The sequence below is a fragment of the Microtus oregoni genome, unplaced genomic scaffold (genome assembly GCF_018167655.1).
Source record: "Microtus oregoni isolate MIOR12 unplaced genomic scaffold, Mior012 000002F_ref0000024, whole genome shotgun sequence".
NCBI lineage: Eukaryota > Metazoa > Chordata > Mammalia > Rodentia > Cricetidae > Microtus > Microtus oregoni.
Window position 1 is genome coordinate 62,309,774 of NW_024543061.1, and position 8,431 is coordinate 62,318,204.

Below are 8,431 nucleotides of genomic sequence, written 5' to 3' on the forward strand. Positions count from 1 at the left end.
CTTCTCAGCATCCACACGGTGGCTCAGCCATCAGCAACTCCAATTGCAGGGAATCTGACATCCTCCTCTGACCTCCTCGGGTACCAGGCACAGAAGGGCACACATACATACCTAAATCTAAGAGGTAAAAACAAAGAGCAAGTGGCTGGAGAGATGGCTCAATCGTTAAGAGCACTGCTCTTCTAGAGGACCTGGGTTCAATTCCCAGCACCCGCATGGTGGCTCACAACTGTAACTCCAGTTCCAGGGATTCTGACACCCTCACACAGACATACATACCAGCAAAATATCAATACACGTGAGATAAAATAAATTATTAAAAAAAAAACCCAGAACCAACCAACTTTTGAGATGTGTCTGGCCGCATTTCTGGATTGGTCTTGAACTTTCTGCTCAAGTGACAGTCCTGCTTCAGCCTCTCCTGAGTGCTGGCACCCAGGCCCCCTTTTCTTATCACATTGCCGGAATCTGCCTCCCTCTGCCTGGTTTAAGATCCACAGAAGATGGTCAGAGCTCTTCAGTGTCGCTTCCCGCAGAGTCGCTGCCAGAGTAGCCCCCGTGGTCACGGCCCCAGCAGAACAGTGTCTGTGTCGGGGTGGAGGGTGGCCTGTGTACTTTCTGTCTAGACTTTCGGGTTTTCCCTAAGCTGGTAGTCTGCCTCCAAAGCTGCCAGAAGAAATGACTGAAAGAGAAGGTTTGGTGTGCACTGCCTGGGAGGAACTGTCAGGGATTTTGGCCTGACTCCTCTCTGCCTGGATATGCTACAGGATTAGTGAACTTCGACCTCTGCCCCCGTTTGGGGGTGTGGCGAGTTTCCCTCTGCCTTAGTTGGGCAAGACACTATGTCCCGGCCCTGGCTGACCTCACTCTGCTCGTTGGCAGTTCGGTGAGAAATGCTTAAGTACAGGCCCCCAGTGCTCTCCCTCTGCATTTTATTTCCCTCCCTTAGTATGTTGAGCTAGAAGTTAGATGCTGTGGGCGCCATGCCCTACTCTGGATTAAGTAGATCAGGTGTTAGCCTCCAGCCTTTTGACAAAGCACATGCTCCCGTCTTTGATGGGCATGGGGCTGGATGCCATTCAGGATCGCACACATGCTCAGCAACACCTCTGCCACCCAGCTGTGCCCGGCCCTGCTTTCCCTGACTTATAAGCATTGCTTCAACCTGTCCACTTACTTAAGGTCACAATTTTCACATTTTCAGGGTCCCAAACAGATTGGGTACGGTACAGTGAGATTCTGAGAGGGTGAAACATGCTTATCACTTATTACAGCGTTGCTGTGACCATTCTCATTATTGTCAAGTGATTAATTTCATACTGTATCCAATTTATAAACTTAAAATTTTCTTTAATCATTGTGTGTGTGCATGCATGCCACAGCACCTGGGTGGAGGTCAGAGGGCATCCTGTGGGAGTTGGTTCTTTCCCTTCACTATGTGGGTGCAAGGAATCAAAAGTCTTCAGGTTGACTGGAATCTTGAGCCATCTTGCTAGCCCCCTGACTTATTTATTTATTTAAATTTTTCTTTTGAGACAGAGTTTTTCTGTGTTTCAGCCCTGGCTGTCCTGGAACTCGCTCTATAGACCAGGCTGGCCTCAAACTCACAGAGATCCACCTGCCTCTGCCTCCCAAGTGCTGGGATTAAAGGTATGTGCCACCACTGCCCACTGCTTGGCATAGCCCCTGATTAAATATGTTTACCCCAGTTTATTGTCTTTATCATATATATGATATACGTATATTATATATATTAGAATTTGCTATTATCCCCAGTCTCAGGCATCCACTAGGGGGAGTCCCTCTCGTCTTCTTAGGTAAGGTTGGGGTGCGTGCGTGCGTGCATGTGTGTGTGTGTGTGTAGCATGATGAGCTACTTAACCAAGCTTGCCTCAAACTGAACTCCCTGTGTGACAGAGGATGACTTTGAAGTCCTCAGTTCCTGTCTCTGCTCCCAGCTGCTGGGATTACAGGCCTGTGTCGCCACGACTGTCAGCTTTTTAAAGGTTTTTTTTTTTTTTTTTTTTTTTTTTTGCTTTCAGTATAAACCATCTAACCTTGGCAGCTTGAGAACCCGTGGAGGAAATAGCAGTTTGCACTTGAGAGGGACTGATCCTCTGTTCCAAGAGAAGGGAAATGAACTTGGGACAGGGCTATATGATGGCATGGCCACACGTGCCCACTCTCAGCACCGGGGCCGGATCTGAATACTAGGGGTTTTGTGGCCCACTTCTAGTTTTTGTTTTTTTGTTTTTGTTTTTGGTTTGTTTTTGGGTTTTCGAGACAGGGTTTCCCAGTAGCTGCGGAGCCCGTCTGAAACTTGCTGTGTAGACCAGGCTGGCCTCGAACTCACTCACAGAGATCCTCCTGCCTCTGTGTGTGCTGGGACTAAAGGCATGTGCTGCCATGGCCAGCCCCACTTCTAGTTTTAAAGCTTCTGACCAAGCTCATGTCTTTGTCCTGTTTTCTAGTAGTCTCTTCAAACTCTTTGGCACCCCTTGTCCCTTTCGTCCTACCTGAGGGGGTGTTCGATCAGATGGAGACTGACAAGCATAAGATGATAGTGGAAGACTTGGTTGGAAACCCAAACACTTTTTGTTAACAAATTTCAGTTTGAAAAAAGAAAAGCCACTTTATCAATAGCATCAGTGTTATTTATATGGAGCTGTTTCTTGGGCAGAAAACTAGCTTGTATGGATAAGCTATGACCAACAGTTCTCGCCCTCGTGGGTGTTAGGTTCTGGAGTAAAGAAGTCATACTCCCCACCCCACCCCCACCTTGGGGATAGGATCCAGGACCCGGAGCATGCTCGCAGTGCTCTCTGCCTGAGCCTCTCCTTTTTCTGCCAGGGTGGCCGTACACCATGCCTTGCTCAGCTCCATGCCATCCCGCCCCTCCTCTGTGGGCCTGTGGGGTGTGGCTTATGTGTAGGGAGGTGAGGTGGGTGCTACAGGGGTGAGGTGAGGGAGTGCTACAGGGGTGAGGTGGGCTGAGTGCTACAGGGGTGAGGTGAGGGAGTGCTACAGGGGTGAGGTGGGCTGAGTGCTACAGGGGTGAGGTGAGGGAGTGCTACAGGGGTGAGGTGGGCTGAGTGCTACAGGGGTGAGGTGAGGGAGTGCTACAGGGGTGAGGTGGGCTGGGTGCTACAGGGGTGAGGTGGGCTGAGTGCTACAGGGGTGAGGTGGGCTGAGTGCTACAGGGGTGAGGTGGGCTGAGTGCTACAGGGGTGAGGTGGGGTGGGTGCTACAGAGGTGAGGTGGGGTGGGTGTCACAGGGGTGAGGTGGGCCGAGTGCTACAGGGCTGAGGTGGAGTGGGTGCTACAGGGGTGAGGTGGGGTGGGTGCTACAGGGCTGAGGTGGGCTGAGTGCTGCAGGGGTGGGGTGGGTAGGTGCTACAGGGGTGAGATGGGCTGAACGCTGCAGGGGTGAGGTGGGTCGTTTTTCTCAACCTTTGCTCTCTCTTAGAGACTAGTTTTATCTCTGATTTCAACCACCACTCCCTTTCACTGGAAGTTCCTAGGTCCGTTCCTGACCTCTCAGGGTTTGCTTGACTCGGTTCCTAGCTACAGAGAGACCCTGGTCCCATGCAGCGCTCACATGTTCCCCATCCCAACTGTTAGCCTTTGCTCTTGCTACTCACTGCCTTAGTCCCAACCATTCATGTCCGACGTTCTCTGATCTTCATTTTTCATTGTTTATCCAACCTGCTAGCCACTCACTCCTCAGGCGTGTTCCTCTTTCTGGGAGGTCAATGCTGTGGCCACTATGGAAATATTTTTCTGTTTTCAGACATGTTCTTGCACTTAATAATAAAGCATCACTCTCTTTCAGTCGAGAAGCATGCTTTGAGGAGGCTGACAGGGTCCCTCCGAGATGGACCTAAGTGCTTTCCATATACTCTTAGATTGTATCCTGCAGTGGACGGGCACAGAGAGGACAAAGCACATACCATAGAGCCAGCGGCTTGTTCAGCTCTGCTTGGCTGTTCAGTGTACTGGAATTCGAACCTAGTCTAACTGGCACCAGAGGCCAAATTCTCACCTTCCATTGCTGCACCCAGAATGAGGCTTTATTCATAAGAGGCCATGTAATAAAGAGGAGCTGAATGAAGTTGGAGTTTGGTCTTGAGAGTCAGAGGAAGGAAGGAAGCAGCAGAAGTTGGGGAGCCATGAAGGCCGACATTAATCTTAAGGAGTGAGGGCGGAAGGAGGAAGGGCCAGCTTCAGGTCCTGTTTGGTAGTCAGCTCACCGCACTGTTCTGGAAACGACAATGACAGATTGGTGGCTCCACCAAGGTGACTCAGGTGGACCAACGGCCTCTTTGGAAAAGAGCCACTTTGCGTCTTTGCTCCTCTCCGAAGGTCATCTGAGACCTGTCTTCCTCTTCCTAGCTCCTACAAAGCTGGGAGCTGGCAAAATCACTATATCCATTCCCAGTTTCTCTTTGGCGTCAGATGGTAGTTACTTTTCAGCAAACACTCAGACCTCTAGAAAATTCTGAGGCACTTAGCCCCTCTCCTCTCAGTGGTGGGGCTCTGTCCCATTCATAGGTTTTATGGTCTCCTAGGGGAGTGGTAATGGCTTGTCTTCATGGGTGCCGAAAGCAATGGTCAAAAGACATGCTTGTGTGTGTGTGTGTGTGTGTGTGTGTGTGTGTGTGTGTGTGCGCGCGCGCGCGCGTGCATATGCGAGTTAGGATGCTGAGTCTGGAGCATGCTAAGCACAAACTGCTGCCAAGCTGCAGGGATAAGTGATCCCTTTACAGCCTCCTTTTCTGTTTTTAAGGCATGCACTCCATGGAGTACTTTTGCTATATAAGGAGTGGGCATTGTGAGATGGAATTTAGGGGTGTGCTTCCTGAGACCATAATTTGTGAACTGATATCTTGGCTTCCCTTTCTTTGACAAATATCTTTCCTGTGCCTCAGTTTCTTTAAAATAAGCAGGTGGTTACCTGGGTTGACATTACTTTAGTTGTCCTGAGGGGTCTAAGCTTTAGGCATTGACCTCTAGGGTGCCTGAAGCAATTGGTGGAGACGGGTAAGGTTTTCTTTATCCCTTGACCTTAGCGGCCTCTGCATCTGTTTGCTGTCCTTGCCTTTCAGGTCCAGGCACCCACTGCCTCTGAGTTCCCTGTGTGTGACACAATGTGTCTACTGGTGTCATGACAAAGCCCTCCCACTCCTAGGCAGGTGAGTTGAATAGGAGTTGAGGCTAAAGCTAAAGAGACGATGCCCTGAGAGTTAGCATTTGTGAAGTCAGCCCGCCAGCAGGTGTGGGCGTGGGGAAGAAGCAGGGCCAGTTGGTGATGTCTTCTCCAACTTAAAACAAAGGCGACCCAGTCACCCTAATGTTGATTTTGGAAGAATTACCTAGGAGAAGAGCTGGTGGGACTGGGTGCTCTTACGGCTGTCCTGAGACTTGCTTTTTCCCGGTGGTAACCTGATGACAGATGCTGTAACCATGGAGACTTGAAAAGGGAGGCCACTGTGTCTGTGACACTATGGCCAAAATGCTCATGCTCCCTGTTCCAAATGCCTTCAGACTCTGAGATAACAACACTGGAATATTCACACTTAAGCAAGGTGGTAGGGATGCACAGCGCTCACTACCAATGCCAAGCATTTGAATCCGGGTTATCTCATGGTAAGATACTGCTTGCTGTCTGTCACAGGCTTGGGCACCTGGACATGGACACTTCTTTCTAGTTCTTTCCACAAGGTAAACTCCATCTTTGGCACTCGTCATCTGGCAGCACCGTCCTGGGTATCTGGACCCTCAAGGTCTAAGCTGATAGAGCGTGGACAAGCCTCTTCATGTAAGGTTTGGCTTCCCAGTTTGGGTTCACAGCCAACGATCACACTGGAGCTCAGGCCTCTGGCATCAGACTCCTGGATGTGAAGCTCTGTCTTTTACCAGTTGCTTAACGAGGGCTAAGAGTCAACTTCTGTAGGTTTCAGAGTCTTTATCTGTACAATGAAAATGATAAGTTTATTTTCTGTAGTCTATTAGAGAAGTAAATGAAATAATGTACAGAAAGCCCTTAACACAGTGTTTACTCAATGTCAGGAAATACTGCACAAATAAATAGGAATATCACCAGTAGACCTGGATCCTCGCTCCTCAGGAGGCTGAGACTGATGGATCGAAATTCTACCCAGTAAGTTCAAGGTTAACCCAGGTAACATAGTGAGACTGTCTCAAGAAATAAAAGCTAAAAAAAGAAGCTGGGCAGTGGTGGCCCATGCTTTTAATCTCGGGGAAGTAGAGGCAGGTGGATCTCTGAGTTGGAGGTCAGCCTGGTCTATAGAGTGTGCTAGTTCCAGGACAGACAGAGCTACACAGAGAGACCTGTATGAAACAAACAAACAAACAAATGGCTAAAAACAAATAAACAAAAACCTGAGGATACGTCAGTTATAGGACTTGTGTAGCACACACAAAGCTCTAGGTTCAATCCTCACTACGGCAAACACAAATATACATATACATATTCATTCCTATGAAGACCAGCTTTTCCTGTATCATCTGTAGACATTATCTCCTCTTCAAATGAGTATGGCTCAGCTTTGAGGTCATCATAATTATTCTAGTAACGTGAACTCACTGCACTAAAATGCATCCCAGAAGTAGACTCACACCTGCTAAGCAGAATGTGGAGGAGGTAGAGATAATTCCTTCAGAAGGCTTTTCAAACGCAATGTGGGTGGTTGCTTTCTCATCAACAGCCTGGATTTGACATAGTTTCTCTGCTGGCAGAAAGGGGATTGTATTAGGTTCCTCTAAGGATTGGAAATGTCTTTTTATTTACTGATCTACCTAGATATAGATGAAAAAGATTCATTTTATTTGCATGTGCAGTGCTGGGGATCAAACCCAGAACCTTGCACCTGCTAGGATGATGCTCTACCACTGAGCCACCCGTTCAGCTCCAACAAGATTGGTCATGAAGGTTGTTCATGCTATTATGGTGACTGAAATGTGTGAAGATGACTGGTGTCTAGTCTGTCTCAAATGCAACAAAGCACAGAAGATCCCCGGAATGAAGCCTTGCACTCTGTCCCGTTCTTCATTTGGCTGAGTCCATCCACGTGTAGGAAGGCATCTGATTAACTTGATGTTGATTTCATTCAGAAATGCTCTCACAGATACAGCCAGATGTTCGACACTCTGTGGCCTGGTTAAAGCTACACCACACACACACACACACACACACACACACACACACACACACGCACACTCAGATAGATGCACATATACACATAGGATGGTAAAAACATCCTTTTGTCTTCCAAATCCACTCAGGAGGGGACACATGGGGTAGGCAGGGGTGGACTGGGAGAGTACCAGTAAGCATTCTGGGATTGAGCTATTATTGCTCAAATAATTTTAAGAATGAGGAATTAAAAATGAAAAAGAAGCACACACCTCTTTTAAAAAATTTCATATTTATGAGGTCCGATGTGATGAGATGTGTGTGTGTGTGTGGCCTGCTTGTGTTTGGGTACCACAAGCATAAAGTGCCCGTGGAGGCTCAAAGAGAGCACTCAATCCTCTTGGACTGGAGTTACAGACAATTGTGAGCTGCCATTTGGGTGCGGGGAGTGGGACCCTGGTCCTCTGCAAAAGCAACAAGTGGTCTTGAGAGCCGAACCATCTCTTCAGCCCTAGGGTCTTCTCTTTAATTCTAAAGGTCCTACCTCCAAACACATTCCCCTGGGAATTAGGGCTTCAGAAACTGGGGTTAAATGCCAACAGTTCCATGAATGACAGTCAACATTCTTTTTATTACTCTGGAACCAAAAGACTTAGCATTTGTAGTATAGTCATGGCTCCATCAAATCCCATAGAGACGAGATGTCTCAGGGTATCACCATTATAGAATACAATTGGATGCCATCACTGCTACGAGTATCATCAACTTTATCCTGAGACAGTAAGAGCTGCTCATAACATACTTAATGGCTTATGAAAAAAGACTTGAAAATTTAACTTATTCAGGTACATTCTCTGAGTCCTGATGGGGCAGGCATGAAGCTGAACACAACACAGGTGTTGCAATTTAATGGGAGTGTCAAAACACATGTACACATAACCTGCAATCCAAAGCATATAAAATATTAAGTAATAAGTAAGTGGAAGAAGTAATAGAATACGCCAGAGGAATTTGGAAGAGAAATAAATTGTGGAATTAATAATAACCATTCTTTATTGAGCATTTGCCATGAGTTTGACACAATTTAATTATAGGTCTCCGTTTTTATTAATATTTTAATTTTTTGGTTTTTCAAGACAGGGTTTCTCCCTGTGTAGACCAGGCTAGCCTTGAACTTACAGAGATCTGACCTGCCTCTGCTTCTTCAATACTGGAATTAAAGGCGTGCACCACCCTCCCCTCGCTGTCTCCATTTTTAAGCTATTACATTATAAG